The sequence below is a fragment of the Excalfactoria chinensis genome, chromosome 17, assembly GCF_039878825.1.
Source record: "Excalfactoria chinensis isolate bCotChi1 chromosome 17, bCotChi1.hap2, whole genome shotgun sequence".
NCBI lineage: Eukaryota > Metazoa > Chordata > Aves > Galliformes > Phasianidae > Excalfactoria > Excalfactoria chinensis.
In genome coordinates, this window is record NC_092841.1 from 7,908,379 (window position 1) to 7,931,986 (window position 23,608).

The 23,608-nt window shown below is 41.8% G+C and overlaps 1 long non-coding RNA gene across 1 annotated transcript; it reads left to right on the forward strand.

The window, feature by feature from the left end:
• Positions 1-287: 287 nt before the first annotated feature.
• On the forward strand, positions 288-22,268 carry LOC140259916 (uncharacterized). The gene is made up of 4 exons (XR_011905476.1): positions 288-379; positions 8,619-8,807; positions 8,968-9,064; positions 22,157-22,268. It is a non-coding gene; the product is annotated as an uncharacterized lncRNA (long non-coding RNA).
• Positions 22,269-23,608: the final 1,340 nt, after the last annotated feature.

Genomic DNA, 23,608 nt, shown 5'->3' on the forward strand with positions numbered 1-23,608 from the left:
ATGCAAGCACACGTTTGTAAGTATGCTTCTACACTGCATTCAGCCAGAAGTTCCTCTGGGTTTTGCTGATGTGTGAACTGCTGAGTTTGTTAAAGAGAAGTTTAATCGCTGAGGATAAGAATGGACCCTACATAACCCAGAGGATGCCCCAGGGTGCCCAGACTGCAGGGCAGCACTGGAGGAACAAGCCGCCATCATATCAGCAACGACTCTCTCCCATTGGTCCCTGCTCTAGAAGTCCCACCCATGCATTGTCCAATGAGCTTCCCTGAGGAAGTGCACCTGACCTGGGGTGTCATGGCTGCTCCTTGGGCAGGAGAAGGAGAGCAGGGTGGAAAGCTCTCTTGAGGCTGAAGCAGTCAGAGAGGCTCCAGGAGAGGTAGGCAGCCAGGAGAACGGTGTTGAGCTGCTGTGTGAGTAATACAGCTCCTCCTGGCTCTGTCGTGCCTTGCAGTACCTGATCAAGTGCCTTAGAGGGCTTGGTCAGCGGAAGCATCATCTTGGGTGTTTTTGTCTGTCTGTTTATTTTTTCCCTGTGTTTTCCCGTTTTTCATAACCCTCTGTTTACATGCAGGACAGGTAAATACAGTCTAGACAAGTAATGAAATAGTAAGAACACAGTGCATTTTTACAAGGGTGTAAGCAAAAAGAACATAGGAAATAAGCATATATTTGGGTAAGGGTAGGAAGGTTGGTGTCTGGGGATGCCATAGGCCTTGGTTGTTAGATGCATTACTGTTGTTCCTTAAAATCCCCAAAGGAATCACCCTATTCTTCCTAGGAGCAGCAGGTCGTGTGTATAAAATGTGCTTTAAAATGTGGATAAGATCCCAAAGGGATTTTTCCAGCCTGTTCATGCAACAGGTTTTGAGTCACTTCTGGAAACTAATGGGAGAAAAGGCCCGGAACTTATTAAGGTGCTTTTAATAAATCCTGCTCTTTCTATAGTGATGTGATTAAATGCATAATAAGGGGTTTGTGTTTTATGTTGATGCTCATGTTTAGGCCTGAAATTTCAAAAGGTGCCTCTGAACTGTCAATACCAGATTGGTTTTCCTGATGGTCACTGAAGGTAATTTGTTCTTGTGTGTCCTGGCAAAAAAATGATGAGCAGTTCTATATTGCTTTCATCCCAGTCTCACAAAATGCAAGAAAGCAATTGAAGGATCACCTGGAAAACCCAGTTCTTACATTCTGTGTTCTCAGAGGGGAGGGAGATGCAGGGAACAAACTTCCCCAGTGCCGTTACCTGTTCCCTTCTTGCTCATTGCTGATGTTCATCAGTTACCTTATTACCCATCACTTTTTCCAAAGCCACAAAGGGTGTTGTCGTGTGGTCCTTCCTCCCATGTTACTGCAGTGTGTTGTTTCTGGACAGCACAGTACTACTGCTTGGCACAGGTTCTGGCGAGTGACTCGGAGGTGGTGGCAGGCAAATGTGAACCTTGCCCAGTGCTTTCTCATGAAGGCCTGGCTTCCTCGCAGAGGAAAATAGGCTCAGCCTGGTGAAACATGTCTTCCAGTCTATCAGGAAGAAATGAAGAGTGATTCAGCTTGTTTTTGTTTCATCCAGCTGTCTTGTAGCTGAGAACCCAGTGAAGTGAAGCTGTTTTTCTTTGTATTTGAAACGTGTATTTGAAATTGGTTCTGTATTGCTTTTCTGGAGGATGACTGAGGGTCGGGAAGGAAGTGAATGCATCTTCAAAACAATTGTGCAATAGCAGGTGATGGAATACTTGAGGACAAAGTTCTTTTGCTGAAACATTTCAGAAGTTAAATGCAGAAGAATTCCAGCCAAAAATCGAGTATTTCTTACCTGAGCTGAACATTTTTCACTATCAGATGAAAGTTATTGCATCAAATTTGATTGAGGCTCAGATGATACGCCATAAGTGGCTAGAAGAGGAAATCCCAGTTTATATGACTCACCATTTTTGTGCAAATATTAACTTTGGCTGATACACCTTGCTCCTTGTATCTCTTTTCCAGATCTGAGTGGAATTATACAATGTCCCAGAGTAAGTTAGCTCAGCTATATGCAGCAGCCTTTTAGTTATTTGAATAGCTTCCACTTTTAACCATTTTATCTATTTTTTGTTTCTTCCAGGCAATGATAGTATATATTTTTCCTGTCATTCTAATCCCTGTGATGCACTATTAAATCCTACACCGTTGAAAGATTTGGGTTTAATGATAGCAAAAAGCTCAGTGCTGAACGTTCACTTTGCTATGCTAAAAGCAGTGGGAAATCTTGGAAGCTGACGTCCACACTCTTACTAGTTTATTTTGATATTAAGACTTCTTGGAACAAGAAACATCGGTGGACACTGGAGCAAACCTTTTATTTTGACAATTTTTTTTTATCCTCTATCAAAATGTATTACAGGTGATTTGATGAGAGCAGATGAGTTAGCAAAAAATGCACATGCTTGGATTTCTCATCACACAAACCAGATGGTCAGCACCCATGATAAAGAAACACAGGAATGCAGTTTAGAGCTACAACCCCAGCTACAACTTTGACCAAAATGGGGAAGAAACTACTGAAGTTAATGAGCCTTGGTTATTTAATATAGTTAATGCATTTGGGCTTCCTGAAAACAGTCTGGAATTGATATCAGTCACTTAAAAAAAAAAAAAGTTTAAATCCCAAAGTAGCTTTTTTTTTTGTTCAGTGTATGTTAAAGTGCTGATGTAAGATGATAAATGAAGCTCTATCTTCCCAGGACTTACCAGTCACTGGGACACCATTCTGCTGGCATACTGCATGCCGTTGTTGGACCCGCATCATTGCGGAGTTCCAGACAGAAAAGCAAAATTAAGTTTTCCAGTTGAAACTCCAAGCCGTATTTTAGAGAGGCTGAATATAAATAGCCACGATTGGATTTGGCCAGTATACCAGGGCTAACACCCATACTCTTGCAAAATGTGCCCTGGGATCTTGAATGACCACAAGTGGTCAGAAGCTTGGGTTTGGCATCTTGTATTGACATACTTCCTAGATGAAGTCAGCAGTCGTCTACCCTGTGGTCCTATCTTCCCGTCTCAGTGGCAATAGCACTGACAGCTGTGACTTTGGGAAGCTAGAAATAGCCTGCGTGTCTTTCCCCTCCCTTGTAATTCGTTTTGAAAACGAGTGAAATGGGCTGCCAACCTGATAAGGAACAATCAGTCCATGCCAATGTAGACAGGAACTGGGAAAATTTCCAGGCCCTGAGCTCCCATGGCTTCATCCGGTCCCGTTTCATCTGTCTCACTCTGCTAGTCTGCTTAGCATTGTCAAATATTGTATTATTTAATTTTGAGTTCTCGTATCATCTCATTTTTGACTTCTAGACTGTTGTAAGCTTCATAGTTTCGAAGTCCCCTGGTGTTTTTTCTTATCTTGGTTCCCCAATTTCCAGCATTAGATGATGTCTGACACCTTTTTTTGCTCGAGTTTGTCTGGTCACACAGTTGAATTACTTACTGTCCCCCAGCATCTTCCTACCTCCCTTTGTATCCACTCTGGGTTTTCAGATGCTCCAGGAAACAATGTGGCTTGACAGTACAGCTTTGAACACAGGGAATACTCGGAAAAAGTTCTCAAATTGCTGAAAGAACAGAGAAGATTGGACTTAATGATTTTAAGGGTCTTTTCCAATATGGATGATTCTGTGATTCTTCATTTGTTCAGGTACCATTTGTGATGGTTGTTTTCACCTTCCTGAGGCATTCAGCATAGTGTAATACTCATCTTCCTCTTCACTTTTGGTCTTCAGAATCATAAAAAAAGCTGAGGGATCTGCACGGGGTGAGCTCTTATTCCTAGGTGCCAGAGTAATGCCTTGTGTTGCTCAGCAGGAGCCCTGATGTGCCATGAGCAGATCACATCCACAGCCTTGGTTGTGTCATTGCATTCCTATGGGTATCTCTAATTCCCTGTGAGTGAGGAAAGCAGTCCTCCAACGTCAGAGGATGCTACTTCCTCTGCATTGTAACTGCTGGCTAATAACCAATGTTTACTAGCTTCCACTGAGTCATTTGCAAGTGTGATGCTTGGCTAAAAATTGTTTCCAAAAACCCTATCATCATTAGTCATTAATTCATGCGCTGCTATTCTGCTAGATATGATTGCTCACAGTTTGCATTGAGATGATAAGGTGACACGTACCTCAGACTGGACTAGATTAGCATGTGGTAGACAGAAGATTGAGGCTGCCCCCATTCACATCCCTGCCAAGTGATAAAAGTCATCTGACAATGGCAGAATTTGGCAGTGTTTCCCTACTCCAAGGAGTTTGCAGCTTGAGGAGGTGCTGCTTTATTCCTGCTGCCAGAGCAGAGACCGGTGCAGCCCACTGTATGGAGGAAGTGTGAATAGGGAGCTGTGGCTGACAGCAGTACTGATAGCTCTGTTGGCTCCCAGGTAGGATTAAAATGATAGCTGCACAGATGAGTGACAAAATGCATTCCTCACACACAAGCTGCAGTGAGTACTTGCTGTGGGGTTTTGTTGGATTTGAAGAATAACAACTACCTGGTGCCTCAGTGGAACTCGCAGAGTGGACAGTTAAAATATGATTGTTTTATTGTGAGAAAGACAATTAACAGAAATGAATTATTGGATGGCTTGCTGCTCTATTTGAGAGCCCTGCAGTGACCAAAGTCCCTCTGAGGGAAGGTCGGAAGGAAGAACTGTTATTAATGCATATTTTTTCTGTATGAATAACATTTTATGTATTGTGTGTGTGGAAGGGGGGAGGGGATGCCTATCAATGTTATTAATATCAGCTTTTTAGAATGTTTTCACTCTGATATCAAGGGTGATAAAAACCTCTTCCGGAGCAAGAGAGAGAGCAAGAGAGAGATGGAAGTCTTCAGTTCCCATAAATTTTGTTCCTATAAAGTCTGGATGCTGGGCGGGTGCTTTGGCTCAGAAATGACCTCCTGGCTCCTTCGTTTAGTCTTGGTTTATAATGGGAGCCAGGAGAAGGATCCTGGCATTGGCCAGGTGAATGCGAGCTGTACCCTGGCAGGATGCCTGCAGACCCATTACTGTTTTGTAGATTAAAGTAAGGACAGCAGAAAGGGTGGAGGGGAGCTCGGGGAAGGAAAGGGAAGAGAGAAAGAGAATAGCAAAACACTTTGTCCTAATTCAGGTGAAAAAGTTGATCTCAGTGTCTGTGCACACAGCCTGCCACGTACAGGGTGGAGATAGGAAACAAGTTCATTTTTATATACGTGTTATATTCTCTAATTATCCCCATTTGCCTGCCTCTGGGAACAATTGAAAAGTGCTGCCAAAGTCTGTGCCTGCTCAGACATCACTCCCATGGGGAAACTCTGGGAGCAGCGTAGCTGTGAGCAGCCAAGCCCTCCAGCCCAGACTTTGGGTGGCTGCTGGTGGTGGTGGGGGTGTATGTGTGCAGGTGGCAATGATTGTGATGCTGTGATAGCATCCCTACCTCAGTCCTGGCACTTGATTCCTAACTCCATTTCCTTGGCCTTGCAGTGGAGAGGATACTGATAGTACTTGCTCAGGTAGAAGTAGTTTAGAGATTGAAAAGCAGTAACAGCAGGTGCTGGTGCCCTGGTTTTCACTCTGTGGTTGAGAAAGAAAGCAGTTTGTTTTTTTTTTTTTGCAGTTTTAAATCTGATGGACTGCACAGTGACAACCAAGTTTCCTCTTATATTCAGCCACAAACTTCTATTACTCAGCCTCTCGATTCTCAGGTTTACTCAGTCACGGTGGGGAAGATTGCTTGCTCACCCTAATGGCAAAAGCAGTCTCACTGCAAGCCTACCTGAATGTCTGCAGCTGCTTATTTAGTGTTGCCACATGCACTGAGTAAGTTTAATGGGCAATTTTCCATCAGAATCATTTGCTGATAGAAAATGCCTCTTTGCAAAATCATTTATTTATTTACTTATTTATTTTCCTGAAGAATGCTACAATTTTGCATTAAAAAAAACCCCGATTTCCTAGTGGGAAAATCCAAATGACAGCTTCCTGGCTGCCCCATGTGAAGCCTCATCATAGTTTGGGGCTTTTTTTAATGTCTCTGCTGAAAACAAGAACTGAAATCAAATGCTTCTTTAAAATTAAAAAGGATTTAAAGGTGCTTGGAAATCCAGTGCAGAAGAACACATTGGGCTTATTGTTGCCATCTTACTTTCATTTTTGTTCCTGCCACCTACATCTCCCTTTTCTTTTTACCTTTTAAATGAAGATATTTTTTTTCTGGAAAGGGGATTCAATTTTCACCCACCTGTTGTACTGAGGAATCGAAACTACCAGGGAGGACAAGATAAGGAGGAATAGGTTAAAAGTTAGAGGGCCTGGGAGATGTTACAGTTTTCCTGTATTAAAGAAAATGATCTTTTGATGAACTTTAAGAGTGTTTTCCCATGAAACTGAATTGGTTTCCAATGGATGACATGCAAAGGCTGTGCGCATCTGAGAGCCCTGTCTGCATGCTTTTATAATTTCTATTGAAGAGTTCCCAGTTTCAAACTAAAAACAACTGTAAGCTTCTTTGTTTCCCATTAGCATGTTAATCGGGCACCTTTAGTTCTGTTCTGGCCCTCTGTAACTGATTGGGAACAGGGTTCTTTTTTTGTAAGATCCAAAAGTTCTTCAGTGTGTAGCTGAGTGTGTTCCATAGGACTTGGCAGGTTGTGCTGGTGACTTGTGGCTGTCAGCCTGCAGTGTGGGCCAAGAGGTGCAGAATACAACCCAGCGGTGCCAATACCCAAATGAAGGCACACTTGAGCAGGCAAGAGTATAGAAGCATCACTGACTGAAAGGAAGGACTCCAAGGTGCAGCACAGTCGGTGTTAAAGCAGAAGATGGGCCACACTAGAGTTGTATGATGATGTCAGGGATTACAACTGATGACATAGAAAAAATTTTAGGTTAATGGCATGAACATCTGAATTCCAGACCTCCAAGGAATTTGGGTGTTAGTGGCCATTGGGAAATACTAAACTGGAGTGCAGCTGCATCTCTTGGTGACTTCCCTGGAAGGGGGGCTTTGTTTTAGTCCCATCACGATTTCCATTCCTGACATTCTCTTCAAACAGGGCAAATTTGACAAATTTAACATGGTCTGTAATTTTATTAGGATGGCTGTAGCCATTAAAAGAATTATGCCATCATAACACCCATCCAGATGAAGTTGCCTGATGGGTGTATCTATGTTTGATATTTCAGAAGCTTGTTTGAGAAACAGTAACTCTCTTAGGTCTGCCTTGTATTTATTTGACATTGTTTATGCTGGGTAAACTCCTTGGAGACAAGGAGCAAACTCCTCTGAGATCTTGTGGTCGAATCAATTTGTAGAGCTGTTTCCATGTTTTCTGATGCAATCGAGTGTAACAATGTTGTATCCCAGTAAACATGGAAATGGAGAAAGGAAAACATTTCTCAATCGGCTTCCTAAAAATACTGCCTGGATGGGGAGGGGCTCCAATTTTATTCCAGAAGCTCATTCAAGCCCTCATCAGTTTCCACAATGTCTCAGATTTTTCTTAGTTTTATGTTTCATGTACTTATAGACTGGGAAAGAGAGAGCTGCATGTGCCAAATGCCCATAAGCGTGACATGCAATAACCATTATGCTTTTGAATGTACATATTCATGGATGGAGAGATGCCAGGCGTGGCTGGAAGCACATTTGATATTTGGTAAAGTGGGCAGATCACCAAGGGTGATCCTAGGAGGTGTGATCTTGAATTGCCTTTTCTGCCATTGAATATTCTTGTGCTTCTTTCTGTAGGAGGGGAAAACAAAGAAAAAGATGATGGCTTTATTGTAGCCGCTCAGTTTTATGTGATTTATTTGGGCTGGGTTTTGCTTTGTTATTAGTTAACATCCTTCTTTTCATTGCCTGTAACTAGTGTTGAGTTTTCACATGGAACCCAGTGGAAATGCAGGTTCTTAGTGAATTAGTGAAGAGAGCAAGACAGGGTACCACATGCAGCAGTGCCCAGCTAGAAGCAGTAGTTAGATAAGGGTTTAAAACCCATTTGTGCTATTCTATGCTCATTCCCATCATGCCAGTAAGCCAACATATTTCAGGATTTCACATGTATAACAGACCTCTTTGTATATGCAAAGAAGGCAGACAAGGCATGGAACGATTGTGTGTGCGTGTGGATGTGCTTTTCATACCTGCAACATTCAGCTGCTAACAATCCAGGATATTTGATATTCCTTTACTTTTCCTTTCTACTATCCAAATATGGGGGAAGAAAAAAAAAGCTGTACTAAAATGCTATAAAAACAACTACTTAAGATCACTGGTGCTGTGTGCCAGTTATGTCTGTATCATGTTCTGTCTTCTGTATATATGCCCTGTGTTACTTTGGGAACTGTTTTGTTCCAGAAGCCCTTGCAGCTGGACACAGTGAAGGATTGTCCTTGTTAGTGGTCTGTCAGGCATCTGGATGGGGCATAGACCTGTCGGCAGTGGAGCTGTGCTGCAGCTTGCCCATCAGGAGGCACCTCACCATGTCACACTGAATTCAGACACCACACACAACCCCCTGCATAGCTCAGAGTCCCAGCCCACAGCACAGTGCTCTTGGTCTCATCAGATTTCAACACAGCAATTGTATCTTTTTTCTTATTCCAGAACTTTTGTTCCTGGTTTTGGGACACTTGAAAGAGAGCATCTCCCAGTGGCAAAGATAAGAGCCCACGTCCTTCCTGCATCCTGTGGCTGTGCATTCTCAGCCACAAGAGTCAGCAAGTCCCTTTCCAGAGGGAAGTGATTTGGACAATCACATTTCAGACTGATGCTGCTAATCTGGCCTTACCCAAGGTAACTATTTGAAATGACATTCAAACCAGAGTGGTTTTTCTAGACATCGAGATTACTATATTATGAAGAAAGTGCACTAGCTGCTTTCCTCCCTGCATGTCTGTAGTGCAGTCTAAAAATAGCTCCGAGCATTTCCAAATATGCCTTAATCTTTTGACAGGGAAGTGGGTGAGGTCAGAAGACGGGAAAAGGACTTGTCTGCTGTCAGGAGGATGATGAAATTGATGCATCAAATAGAGCTGAATTCTGCTGTAAAGGTAGGGAAACTGGGACTGCTGCGCTCTTGTTGTTTGAGTGTTTATTATATGCATTTTTGGTGCTTGTGAAATGCTGTGGGTTAAAAACCTTTTTGATAAATAGAGGGCAAGATAGGACAGGATCAGCTGTTCTATTCTTATTATAGAACACTGCAAAGATCCTATAGAGAAAAAGACAAAACAGTGTATTCAAGCACAACAAGAGCCAATATAAACACGTCCAGGGTACAGCTCTACTCTCTTTCAGTCCCCTGTGATGGTTTCCTGTCTCCATGAAGAAATGTGGGATTTCTTCTTGCACTTGATCAGCGTGCTCCAAATCAAGTTCATTCTCTTTGTGTTTTAGAAAATGTGATGTTGTTATTTGCCAGTGTCTCAAATCTCGGTCTTCCCTTTATATTGGAGAAATGCTAAGGGTATGTAGCTAAGGTATTGAGCATATGAATACAGAAAAGTTAGATGTTGCAAAGTCCTGGTTCACACGGGGAGGCTTCATCTAAGCTGTAGGTTATCATAAGAGTTAATGAAAAAAGCATGAAGTCTCTCCCATCCCAACAGAGAATACATGGGATAGGTGTTCTCTGAATTCTCATTTTCTGCTCCAACAAAGTATACCCAGGTTGCCACGGTCATTCATGCATGAAAGACTTTCCTACAGATTTGCAGCCCAATAGGAGCATTTCTATTACACGTCTATTATTTGCATAATTGGGTGCTAACCAAAATAAAGCTAACAAATTGCTGATAATTGCAAAATGTCAATTCTATCGGGTTAGGTCAGAGGTGAAATGTAAAGGTGAAGTCTCCAGGTGTATTGAGGTCAAAAGCAACTTGTTATTGAAGGGAAACTTGTTAAGGATAATAGCTATCAGAAGCAACTTAACTGAATAGTGTTAAGAGTCAACCAAGTCTTAAGTAACGTGTTGTTGCAATGCTCCAGGAAATGGAAGGTACTGCAAAGATGAATAATTGGTTAGTTCTTCACATACTACTTTTAGAGTGTTGAAAAAGAGCACTGAACGGAGGTATGAAAACTCTTGTTGTGTAGCAAGTGGTACAAAGCAGCTGCATGCGAGGACTTGATCAAAAATTGCTATAAAACAGAATGGAGGTCCTGAAATCTTTTTTAGTATGTGAGCAAATTAGAAGTTGTTTCACAGTAAAATCCACATGGCACTGCATGTGGCTGGGAAGAGAAATCTTGGTTGTTTGTGGTAAGACTTGAGAACCTGAGAGTCAGAAGGGAATGAATTTGCCTTGATGCTTTGAAGTGATCCAAAGCCTGTTGCATTTAGCTGGCTTCTCCCTGCCAAAGCTGCAGAGTTCCCTGGTATTTATAGGAATGAAAAATTATGTATGGCCTGAGGAAATGCAATTCTTCTTTAAACGGCCTTGATTTTAACTACTGTACTGTACTGCTTCAAAATCCTCTCAAGAACTTCCTTAGGTAAGTGAAAAACAGCCTCACAAATTGTGAGGGTGGTTTAAATCAACTTCAGTGCAATAAAAGGTATATGTGCTCCCTCAGTCAGGGGAGTTGGAAAAAGAGCTATCAATAACAGTGTGTCAGATAAACACCGAGGGCAAAGAGAGGACTGTGCTGGGACATGACTTTTTTCCTTCTCTCAGGGATTCTTTTTCTCTTCTGTCTTCAGTTGCTTTTATATCTCTAACCATACAGCAGCCAAGGCAGGAGAGGAACTGTCTGACAAAGGTTTCATTGACAAAATGTATGATTTTTTGCTAGAAGGCACTTCCTTCTCTGCTGAAGGCTTTGAAGTGTCATCTTTGTTCTTTCAGGCTTGTTATTTTTTTTTCCTCTTTAAAAATGATAGACAAAATACTTGAAAGTCAAATTTTAGTCCAGGCAAAATAACAGGAGGAGCAACTGAAACTCTTCGTTTCAATGGGTATGCAAAAATCATGTATTGGAAGTATCATTTCTAATCCTAATTACAAAACAGTGCCCTCAATAATTAAAAACTGCTTGATATGTTTTAAAAAGATGTGGAATTTACTCTTCATGTTGCCTTTTTCCATCACTGACCATCTCAATGTGTCCCATCTGCTGACTAATCTGATACCTCATTCACATGGCTTGGTTTCTCTGTCTGCTATATGGATTAACAGGAATGAACTTAGTTTGTAAAGAATCGGCATTGATTTTGTAAGGTGAGGGAGAATTAAGGTGGTCTGTTCTTTAGTTTCTTATCGACGTGGTAGATTTTTTTATTTCCAAAACCTGAAATCCTGTGTTATTTGGATTTTTTTGCCCCTTAGCACCTGGTAACTTATTTCACATCCATGCCAACCTACTTATTAGAGTAAAAATTATGGTAACTAAAATGAGATCCAGTCATTGCAAGCATGCTGTAGTCACTGCAATTCAATATGTAACTGCAGTGAATCCAGCGGTGCTGATCCCCTTGTGGAGAGAACAGCTTTTCTGTTGCTGAGCAAGTGGAAATTTCACTGTTGACTTCACTGGTAGTAGGGTCAGAACTGAAACAGATGCTGCAGGATCAGGGCCCTTATACTGTTCCTTAGGGTTGCAGGTAGGGAGAAGGACACACAATAATACTGCCAGCAATGAAGTTACTGTTCATAATAACTTCAGTTCAGTCAGACCACAGAGATCAGCAAACCACCAGAGACAGCTTCCTGTGGTTTGACACTATAATCCTGTAGTGAAACATGACTGTGTTAACCTCTTTTTTTCCCCTTGATTAACTCACTTTCTCTACTGAAAGTTTTAAAGTCCATGATCTCCAGGTTGTTATTATCCACCAAAGAAGGCTTCTTTGGCGTGGGTTGAGGAATGAAAGTTTCTTGGCTCGTAGGGATGCGTGATTGCAGCGGTGCAATTCCTCTTGGTTCTTCCAGACTTAGCATCCAGATGAAAAGCCGTTTGATACACTTAACTGTGCCTGCATCCAAAGCAGAGCAAAGCTCCATACTAGGGGAGATAATGGCTCTTTTTATTCCTGCACCCTACAAACCATAGCTTTTCTGCCTGTACTTCTGCAGGGATGTTTAGTTTTGTGACAGAAGCTGATGTCTAAGTCGAGTAGCAGAGGGATGTGCTTCTAATATGCATATTAAAACGCGTGGATTTAGTAAAGAAGTGGCAAGGTAATAGAGCCAGATAATGCCTCTAGCACATTATTTGTCTGTAGGTGCTGCTTTCTGTACACACAGACACAGGTAAGAGCACACAGCACCCTGCCTGTATTTCACAACAGCTCGATGTGTGCCAACACTGCTGCATGAGCACAGAACTGTTCCTGAGCTGCTAAACCCTTTAAAGTGATAAGGCTGCTTAACTCAGTTTAACAACTGAGCTGGGTGAAATCTTATAAACCACGAGTTTTCAACAAATATTTGGCCAGAATTTCCTAAATATTTTACTATTATTATTATTATTATTATTATTTTAAAGGAGTCTTTTTAGTGGTGGGAAGTCCATCTCATTTCTGCTGAGCTGAGTTTTCCTTAGCTTTCATAATGGGGATAGTTCAGAGGGCAGGCTTTATGATCTGTAAGTAAGCGCAGTCACTAGATTTACATGAGAAAAAGATCGTTTGTTGCCCCCTATCCCTCCTGCTGTTCCTCCCACTCCCATTGGATTGCAGTAGCAGTTTCTTAGAGAAAATAAACCCCAATAAACTGCCTAAACACTGTTTTTGGAAATCTCCATTCTTAGCGTAAGCGATGCTCAGCTGGAAGCCTCATAAAACCTTTGAACCTGTAATTCGCACCCATTCTTTTAAAGCCTTTTCCCATTTTAAATATTAGTATAAAAAGGGGATTTGAAGAATAGTATCGCCAAAGCAAACATTTGACACACTGTTATATTAGACTTATATTATATAAAGCTTAGGCACATGCACCCAAGCTGCTGCTGCTGTTCTCCAAGTCGCTGCTTACATCTGCAATAAGGACAAAAGTGCTGGGGGGGGTAGGGGGGATAAGAAATCCATTTCCCTGTTTGTCTGTGTGTGTGCGTGTGCATGCTGTTTTTAAGTAGTAGGATTTCCCCATGTTGGTATGGCAACAGGCTGTAAAAAGAAAATCCTCCCATTTAAAACTCTTAAAACATATTGACTAATTTTTGTCTTTCTTCATGAAAAATGGTAATGCTGAGACATTTTTCTGTGCCACAGACGTTTGTATTTGGATGTTGTTGTGGAAACTAACTGGGCAGGAAAGTTACTTTGGGTTCTGTTTCTGAAAGGATACAGTGTGATACCAGACTTTAGCCCTGGATCTTGTAAGCATGTGTTTAACTTTATGGACCAGAACATGTGAAGCCAAATCCCTGTGTGTTTCTAGGACTGAGCTGTTGGATCTTGGAAGCAGAGGTGGATGTAAAAGTTCTCATAGTAATAAACAAGTAGCTTTGTGTGCAGGGGGATTAATGAAAGCTGCTTTTCAACATCTCTCCCTCTCTTTTCCTCCCCCTCATGTTTTCTGATGCCTGAGGAAGGGCAGGGGCTGCTCCTCTTGGCACCTGGGAGCCGCCTCTGCTATCTGATTGCCTGATGAAATTTGTGAAAATCTTATCTTTGAGGTCTTTACTCCTTTGATAAGTTTGCTTGAAATTAGTCAATGATTAAAAACTTGGGATAGAGGGAAAGCAGAATAAATCCATACACGATGTGCATGGAAGCCTTGTTTCCTTAGGCATTCAGCTAAACATTTAACGTGTTCAAGGGGGAACGTAGCATGCTGCTTTGATGCTCTGTTTGTCATCTCTACTTGCAAATCCAACACTGGAGCTTTATGCTTCTGTTGGAAAGAAAAACAAACAGAAAACAATAGGAGAAACCACAGAGCTTTGCCTGCAGTGCAGGGATTTGTGCAGAGACAGGGCAGGGTCAAATTAAATAATTTCCCATGAACCAGCCATAGAAGGGACATCCCCAGCAGCTGGAGGAGGGTTGGAGAAGGATGGTGTCACACATCTCATGTATGTGAGCTGTTGCAAACGAGATCTCAGAATTACCCAGCTCTGCCCGTTTGAGGCCTGTTGCTCCGTGTTTTGTACTGTCTGTCTCTTCAGCAGGACATTGCTGCTGCAAGCATGGAGGGGCCAGATGGAACCGTGACTCACAAATATGTCACTGTTTTTTTTCCTTTGCTCATGGCATAAATCAAAAAAGGAAAAAGGGGAAAAAAAAAAAAAAAAAAAAAAAAAAAAAAAAAGGATCTGTTAGCACAGAGCTCAGGTTTGTTTATTTTTTTGCCAGCTGCAACATGCAACCCTCTGAGGGGATCACGTAAAACCAGTCATGGTTTAGGTTGGAGTGACATGTCAAACCCAAACTGTAGGCCTGGCCCCTCTCAGTGAATTACAACCTTGTCAGAAACCTATTATATATATACATACATACATGCATACATATACGTATTTTTTTTAAATTAAGGTAGGTTTTTTATCAAATCAAATACCTGCACACTAAATTATATTGCTGGTGCCAGCCTGGCTCTCCCTCGCTCTCCCTGCTCTCTTTGCTCAGCACTGCGATACAGGGGGTTTTGTTCCAAGCAGGGAGTGAATGGAGAGGTCCTGTGCTGCTGAGGAAACACCGTGTGACCTTGCCACGTGTTTTGTTTTTGGGTATTCACCACAACATGTCCCAGCGCTGTTGCCTTAACGATAAAAATATTCAGAGTCATCGAGTGGAGGCTCGGGGTGGTGGGTGAAAGGAAGGAAGGTGAATCAGTAATAGAGTACAGGCATCAAAGATGTTTACTCATCTGTTTTCTGAACCCAGTTTGTTTTGTTTATTAATAGGGCTTGAAATGCCAAGGGGAAAGTTTAAGGTGAACTAAAAATACCACATGTTCCTCTGGCGTGGAGTCTCCTTTTGTACTTGCTAAAATTGGTTGAATGCTGGCTTTTCCCTTTTTATTCTCCTCTTCCCTCGGAGGAATGGATGCGATTGTTATTTGGAGGGGGCAGAAGACTCCGCAAATGAAGGTGGCAGATTTCACTGCAGGTCTGTTTAATCTATGGGATTGATGTGGCCAAGGCCCAGCAGGTTCTCTACTCAGATAAGTACACTTTTTCAAAGTGCATGCAACGATTAGAAGAAATTAAGCATTCAAATCCTATTGTTGTCCATGGCCAAGAAGAGACATAATTATGAGCAAACATCACTGTTCACCCACAGTTCTGCATGCAGCCAGGAGATGCTTCTGCAGTAACGACAATCTTGCAGGGCAGAAGTTGCCAATGGAACAACATTAGGCTAATGAGACTGATATATGTATCCCTGTACATAATAGTTTGATCGTGTAGTGTGTTCTCATGAGGGAAAAATGTGTACCTGGTTAACAGCACTTCCAGCCAAGCACTGGCCTGAAGTCCTTCCTTTGTATGCTTCTGTGGAGCATTATGGTTTGCTTTTCACAGGATGGAATTCGGGGCACACTGAGGGGGTGGGGGGGGGTTGCAGAAGAGTTTTCCTCAAGGGGACCTCTGGAAACCGTGACCATTTCTGTTCAGAACGTAATGAAAAACTCGTACTAATGCTGTATCATGCATGTCTGGGCATTGAGTATGAGTGCAAGCTGAGGGAGGCTCCCGCTTGTAGGTTGAATTGCAGATTTAATAGAAGGTGATAGAGTGTGCTATGTCTGAGCATACCAGTACTGCATTAACTCCAGCCCATGTTCAGGCTGACCGACACTCAATCAATTTGCTATGCAAGGCCAGAGGGTAAAGGAATTCTTTGGAGGAAAGACCACATCTCATAGATGGTTCATAGAAGTGACTGTGCTGATGGACAGGTGACTGTAAAGCATAGAGAAGGACCTTGCAGCAGAGCTGAAAGAGATCTGACTTCTGTCATTTCTTTCTGGATCAGGAAGGGGTGTTTGGATTTTTGTTATGAAAAAGGTTCAAAGGGAATTCATGGCTGTTCCTAATGTTTTAAGGTAGCAATGGTGAAGTAAGCTGAAGTGAAAATAAAAGGGAAGAAAAGGTTTGAGATGGGAGGAGGGAGAGCTTAACAGTAAAGACTGGTGGTGTGAGGCTACCTTAAGTAGCTGGAATGGGGAATCAAACAGGATGAGCTGATATAGATATGTTGGACGTGTTAGATGTATAGATGTCCTTTGTGGTGGCTGGGACCCTTCAGGAGCCTTTCTCTTGCTCCAGCTGTGTGATAAGAGCCTTCTTACGTCATACCTGTTGGACCTGAAGACCCATCCTGAGCCACTGTGGTTTTGGCTTTTTGCTGCTGTTGCGGTCAGATTCAAGAACCATTTCAAACTGAGATGTAGTGTGCCCAGGAATTTGAAGACTGCTAAATAGAACAAGGTTAGGGAGTTCCTGTAGTACTTCTCTGATGGATAGGTCTTCAAATAGAAGAAACAGAGCCGTGTCCCTTAATGCAGAGGAAGGATGAAGTGGGTCCTGCCTGGCTCCTGTGGCACAATATTGTGCTCACAGGGGGCAGAAATAAATCATTCCAGGGAATGGTTCAGAGGGAAAAAATGTTAAACGTACTTAGTCATTTAATTGCATTATAGCCCTTATTAAATAATGGTACAGGGGAGCATAAAGGTGGACTGCTTTTATTTTTGATGCAGATACTATGTAAATTTACATACCTTTTTATGCTGATCTTGTAAGTGCCCTCGGGTTTCTGAATCATTTCCAAGCTTTCCCTCTCATGCGGCGTGGACCACTTTGTTGTTCTGTTCTGGTTTTGAAGTAGGTCCTGCTAAACCTCCTCTGTCCGTGTACCTGCATGCGTGTTCACAAATGTATGTGCTCTCTTGCTTTCCTGAAACCTGGGGACTGAATTTGGAACCATTATTTTTTTCTGACTGGTTGAAGAAAAGTGTGTTTCTGAGGTGAAAAATTTGCCTTTTAAATTCCTATATAGCTTATACCAAGATTATAATTCATATCCAGGGCTGAATACCAAATTATCCTGTTACTCATTTCCACAAATATTCTGAAAGGCAAAGAGTGAGGCTAGGGAAAACACTGGACAAAATCCAATGCTGTTAGAGTCCCAAATCAATGACATTTATACAAAGGCTGGTTTTGGTCTCTTCCATCTTTCATTTAGATCTATAAGATAACAGATTATAAATATTGGATGATGCCCCAGAGCTGCACCAGCAGCTCAGAGGGGAATCTTTCTTGGCTGAACAAGGCGAATACTGTAAAGTGGAGTCTCCCATCTCCTAGAAGAGCTGCTACCAACTGTTCTTGATACTGCATGCTACAAAGTACGGGTGAAGACTAAAACTTGGGTGGGGTAAGCTCTCCAAATGTGAGAAAAAAACTCACCGTTGGCAACAACAGTTGCCAAATCACCATAAAGGTGACTTATTTGATACATCTTCAGTAACACTGTTAGTCAAATGTAGCCCTTCTGTTTCCACGCTGACTCACCCATGTATAAACCCAAGACTTCTCCAAAGCAAGGGAAGAGAAGAAATAGTAACTGCATTGTAAGGGAGATGGACTTACTGATCAATGGACCAAAAATCTTGGAAGAATGTTGATGTTGAACAGGATTTACTTTGACATCTACTGTTTATAATGGCTTGTTTCCACTCTTTTCAGTGTTGATGACATCACATTGTGTAAACAACTGGAGTTTTTATCCTGAAATAATAATCTCTGTATGTGACCCTGAGAATGTTACATCTGTGTGTCAAGACAGACACTCATCGTGATTCTGTGTGGTATGTCCTTGCAGAACCCCATCCCACCATCAGTGCTTTCCTTTTGCCTAGAGCATTGACTGATGACAGTCTGATACTTTACACATCTGCTGCTAGTTGTTCACTCATACATGAATCCCAATGAGGCAGTATGATAAAATAGTGACCAAGCATACATTTAACATCCATTTTGGAGTCTTGGCTCTCTGGGATTGAAATTTTGAGATAAAACACGTGGGTTTCTACTGTGTCTCTAGGGGTGCAAAGTTACAGTCCTGTAGAATATGTATTGTGTGTAATTCAAAGTAGTTCTTTCTACATTAGCGAGGCTGGTGCTGGAGTTGGCTGTTAGCGTGTCATTCTCCTGACACATCATTAATAAACAGGTAATTTCATACCTGATTTCCACAGAATGTCATGCTGAAAACCACCTGGCTTTCAGTTTTCATCATCACTGCGGGGGGGAAAGAAAAGATGTATACTAAAAAGTGGTGGTTATATTTAAATGAGGAGTGGTTTAATTGAATAATGGATCAATGAGGTTTGGACAAGTGTGCATTCTGCGAGAATTCCCTGCTGTTGTGAAGAAAATTTCACAGCTTTATCTTCAAAGTTAGGAACCTTTCACTAAATGCATTTTACTCAAAAGTTTGTTGTTGCAATGTTATTTGCATTGATCCTTTATTATGTCTTATTTCATAAACTGAGAACACTTTATTCCCTTTTGTAATAGCATTCTGTGTATTTGAAGATCTGATGCTTCCCTTCTGTCTTTTCTTACTTAGGCTGAATACCTCAATTTCTTTCCATCATTTTACAGAATTTCTGTTCTGTACCTAATAATTCCAAACCATTTTGCAATTGATCCTTTTCCAGCAGTTGTTACAGAAGTCTGTATTTGCCAGCAGGTGTCCCCATAAGAGAACAATACGTTCATTGCTGGAACACAGCTGCATCTTACAGGAAATGCAATTTCTGTCTCTCCAGTTATGTCTCACTTGTGCTCAGTCTTCTCACTTCTATTGAAAATAGATACGTCCTGAAAGCAAGAGAGCCCCCAGCTGAAGGAAAACACACTGAGTTTGGAAAAGGAACTTGGGAAAGTTATCGGGGATTTTACAAAGTGGTTTCTGGCTGTGAAAAGCCTGGTTAGGATTTGGGATAGTACAGAGCCCTGGGCTCAGGCATCTCATAGGTGTGCACTTGTTCGGGAGAGCATGGGCCCTTCTCCGCTTGTCTTCTGCACTATTTGCACTACTTGCCCTCAGCAGTGTTTAGCAGGCAGTAACTGTTTCGGGTAGAAATGTTTACCCCAAAGCTAGGAGAAATACTCAGATCAGTGTTATGACCTTGCACTGTACGTATTCATCCTTAAAGGATTTCCAAATCTGACCACCTCTGCCTCTCAGTGTAGCAAGATCAGTGCAAAGGATGTTTACTGAAACACCATATTCTTATTGTCAAGAGACAAGAGGCTTCAGCCTAAATGAGTTTTCTCCCTAAGTTTCATTGTAAGTTTTTGATGTGTGGACAGAGCAACTCCGCAGAGTTTTGTAAGGGTTTTTCTAGCAGAGCTGGTTGTATTTGTGCAAACATAACTGACTCTGGTACAACCTGCATCACATGAAATGGAACATGCTATTGCAGCATTTTCAGAGGAGGTTTTCTTGATTTTTGTTTTCTTGATTAAACCAGCAACCACTGCATAAATATTGGAAATAAAACCTGCTGCAAGCTGAAGGATTAGTATTTAGTTCTTTATCTAAATACACTCCATTCCCCCCCGTCCCCTCCCCAAAGTAAAATAGTGTTGTTTGAAATTTCCAGGGAAGCCTAAGGCCTAAAGCATTGGGTGAGATGTAAATTTCTTAAAATATTTATCCATCCATAAGTGGCTACATATTTGACATTATTATAGGGTTTCTCAGTGTTCCATTTTATTAAAAAATATTTATTTGGTTTCTAAGATTACTGCTTCTCTGACCACAGAAAATTCAATTACCGAAAACTGCAGCTATCAAATTGGTTGAAAATAAATAGCCTTTTATCCAAACCTGGCATGGGCTGGTTTACTTTTAATACGTAGCCATAAAAAAGAAGCTCTTTCCACAGAGAGCCAGTTGGTTGCTAAGCAAGAAGCCAAGGAATACTTTGCATCATCAGGTTTTATTTAAAATAGGGTAGGGTGGGGGTAGAAAATAGTCATGAGACTAATTAGCTATTTGTTTTGCTCTTTGGTTTTAGCAAATGACAGCAGATTTCTAATGGTGTTTCTTTTGTTAAGATACATCAGTCTTCCGTTCTCGTTCACATAGGCAAATAAATAGGTAAGTATTAATCCTGACTGCAAACTTAAAGCATGGGGTGACACCTACCTGTAGAGCTTAAAACAGGGTGATGTTTTCAGATGGTGTATTGACAAATACAATGCTGGAAGAATCTTTCAAGTTCACCCAGTTAAGCAGGTTTATTGATTGTTTTTCGTCTTCAGTGGCATAGATTCCATCACTTCTCAAGGCAATGAATTGCAGGCATGTATTAAACAAATAGATACCTGAATATAGATAACGGCTGTGACATCTTTTGTTGTATGCAAGAAAGGCCGCACAGCGACATGTATGGAGAATGCCTGGCTCTTAGCTTCTGCCAGTGCTCTTGCAAAGGTGAGACAGGCCAGCAAGACAAACCAGAAGGGAATAAGTTTAAAACAAATGACTGTCATTTCCAGCTCTTTCCAAGCGTTCTGGGATTAAGACTTCCCCTACGCCAATTTGTTAAACATCCTCGTTGCTTTTTTCAGTCTGTTTCCTTGTCCATCAAATGCCTTTTACACCATGTCTGAAGACACCATGTCTTTCAGCTGAGGTCCCAAAGGCATCAAAGGCTGGAATGTGAAACATCTCTGTTGTGTCACAAGCCAGGAGTTCATTGTTAACAGGTTCTGTTAGCAGAGGGGCTCACTGAGAGCCTCTGGCTTCACTGGATCAAGGATGCTTGCTGAGAGATGGCCTGCAGCAGCCAGATGGGGAACAATGTGCTCCAAGCAGATGCAGCTCTCAGGATGCACGAAGGGCTTTCTTTCCCAGCACAGGGATGAAAAGCTCGGTGATCAAAGCTGAGACACAAGCAAAAGGAGATAATGCACAGCGTCTTCCCCAAAATGGTACTTTTAAAGGGAGACTGCTCTTTTTTTTCATGTGGAATGAATGTCCATTGCTTAAAGGTAACCCTCAGGGGGTTTGAAAGGACCAGGGAGATTTTTCTAAGAAAAAAAATAACTGTGTCAATATTCAAAATGACTGTTCATATTGCTTTGGAAAGACTTGAGTGAAGGGCTGCTATATACCTTAGAAGATCTATGGGGAAATTTGCCCCCTGTTGAGGTAGCTGAGGATACTCTTGTATCTTGGCACAGTGAGGGAATCAGAAAGTGTTTGGGTCATAGCGTGGCACATTGCTATACTGTTTGTTTGCAGAGATTTCATATCTGTGGAAATGCACAGGAGGAGACCTACCTGTGCATCTCAGCTGGAGCTCTGGGGTCAAGATAGCAACCCCACTCCCACAGAGAGGCACCTTCCATTTCCTCATCTCCTGGGCTTTCTAGCTGCTAGACAGAGACGTTGCAGAGGGTTACGTTGCAAAGCAGAGTAAAATTAAGTGGGCTTTGAGGAGATTTTGTGAGGAAAGGACTCGTTTAGGTTTGAAGAATGGCTGGCTGCTTTTCCATCTGTGTGGTTTTGCAGGTCTGTACACACACGTCCCATTGTACACAAAAGCCACTTATTTTTTTTAAACCAGTTGGTGAGCGTATTGTATGACATTGAGTCATCCAGAGAGACTGCTTCGGCCAAAATGGTAGGAGAGAAAAGAGGCTGAGAACCCACACTCTAATCTCTTTTCTGATGTGATTTCCCAATTGCATGGGGAGGATGGTCTCACTGAGCTTAAAGCTTGGTTATGCTGGAAGGTAACACACAGCCACAGCTCTGCCAAACGGCTGTCCAGGAGACCTTTCCTCTGGTTCCCTGGGGATGAACCAGCTCCCCCTGTATCCTTCAGAGTCTGCTGGCTGCGATGCTGTTGAAATGTAGTTTATGGATGAAATGCAGTATAGGTATCTGCAATAGGGGTCTTGCACTCAAAGCTGACGGACCACTAGCTCAGCCATCAGCTGTCAGCCCATAATATCTGTGGTTACCTTTCCTCTTTACCTTTTTTTTCCCCCTCTTTTTCCTTTATACCCCTCATCCTTAAAGTGATGGCAGGAGGAAACCTAATGGATTTGAAATTGCAGGAGTAGCTCCACTGACTTCTTTAATAACTGTAAATAAAGTGAGTTAGAAGTTTCTGTTGCGCTGTTCAGTTATGAATGGTGGTGTCCCCATGCTTTTCTCCTAGCACTGACTCCTGGCGTGAGCTCCTTCCTTCCCTCTCACTGTCTCCTGAAGAGCAATAAAATGCAGCAGACCCTTATGTACGTTACATCACGTTTAGCGAAAGAACTCCCTGGAAACAAGTTTATCTAAAAGGCTGGTATGGATTTTGAATGCCTGCTGCTGGATAACATTGCTTTGCTCATTAAAAATAAATAAATAAATAAATAAATAAATAATCATGCTTTGAATAAAGAGCTTCTTTGGAGGCTTTAAAATATGAGTTAGTGCTTCTGCTGCTGCCTTGGTGGCAGATATCCTTCAGGTGAAAGTATTCATTGCGATGCATACAAACAACACATTGACTACGGTCCCATTTTATATTCTCACTCAATCAAGGTAAAGTTTTTAAAGCTCAATTCATATTAAGAATTTTTTTTCCTGTGGGTGTGAAATGATTTTGACATGGGCACAGCTCACACCGAGAACCCTCCAGACTTGTGGCTTCAGAGCATGGAAGAGGAAAATATAGGTTGGGGCGGGGACAGGAGATAGAAATAGTTTAGAGGACCCTTTGGTAATGGCTGCAGGGCTTTAATTTATGTCAGGAGAGACGTGGCTATCACACACCACTTGTCACAGATTTATGGATCATCTGTTCTGCTGATGCTTATAGAACTCTTGCTGAACATAACCCTCTTTCTTCATTCGTTTTTCCTCCTGATCAAAGACTGCTAAAATTATAAATGTTCCTGTGATATCTTGAGGTTTTCTTAAGAAGATGCATTGGTAGTGCAGTTGCTGAGGTACTCACAAAGTAGTATATTTTCTGTGTAAGTCTTACCATTTTCTGAGGTACGCGTATATTTTATACATATCTATTGACCAACCTGTCCATTAAAATAACCAGCTGATGAATTTTATGCTGAATATGCCTACGCAGAATGAGACCATTTGTATGTCAGCAGTATGATTTGAAATGCATAGAGAATCATTTTAAAATACATACCACACTCTTCCTTGAATCCACTTAAATAAACTTGTATGGAGTTACACATGTATGCCTACAGCTGTAGGAGATGTAACCATGTATAGCAATAAAGCACAGCGGGATTTTAATCTCGTGTGCATCACAATGTGACAGTTGGCTCTCTGCTCCTCCTTCCCCTTGCAGATTTTTCCCAGCCTGTAGGGTTTATCTTAATGACAGTAAAGGCTGCAAATGTGTGAGGATAAGCAGTTGCCACACATACACACTTGCTCTGTCCTTACTGGGCTCTCCTGGGCAGATTCAGATGAGTTTCCTCCTGCACTTCTCTCCTGGGACTACAGTGGAGGTGATTTGCATCCACTGGATAAAATAGGTAATTGCTGAGCACTGCAATTAACTGTACTCTCTCTTGTAAATATGACTTGTAAAATGAGAGATTTGGTTGTTGCTATAAAATTCCAAGTGCAATATTGTGTTTCATTGTTC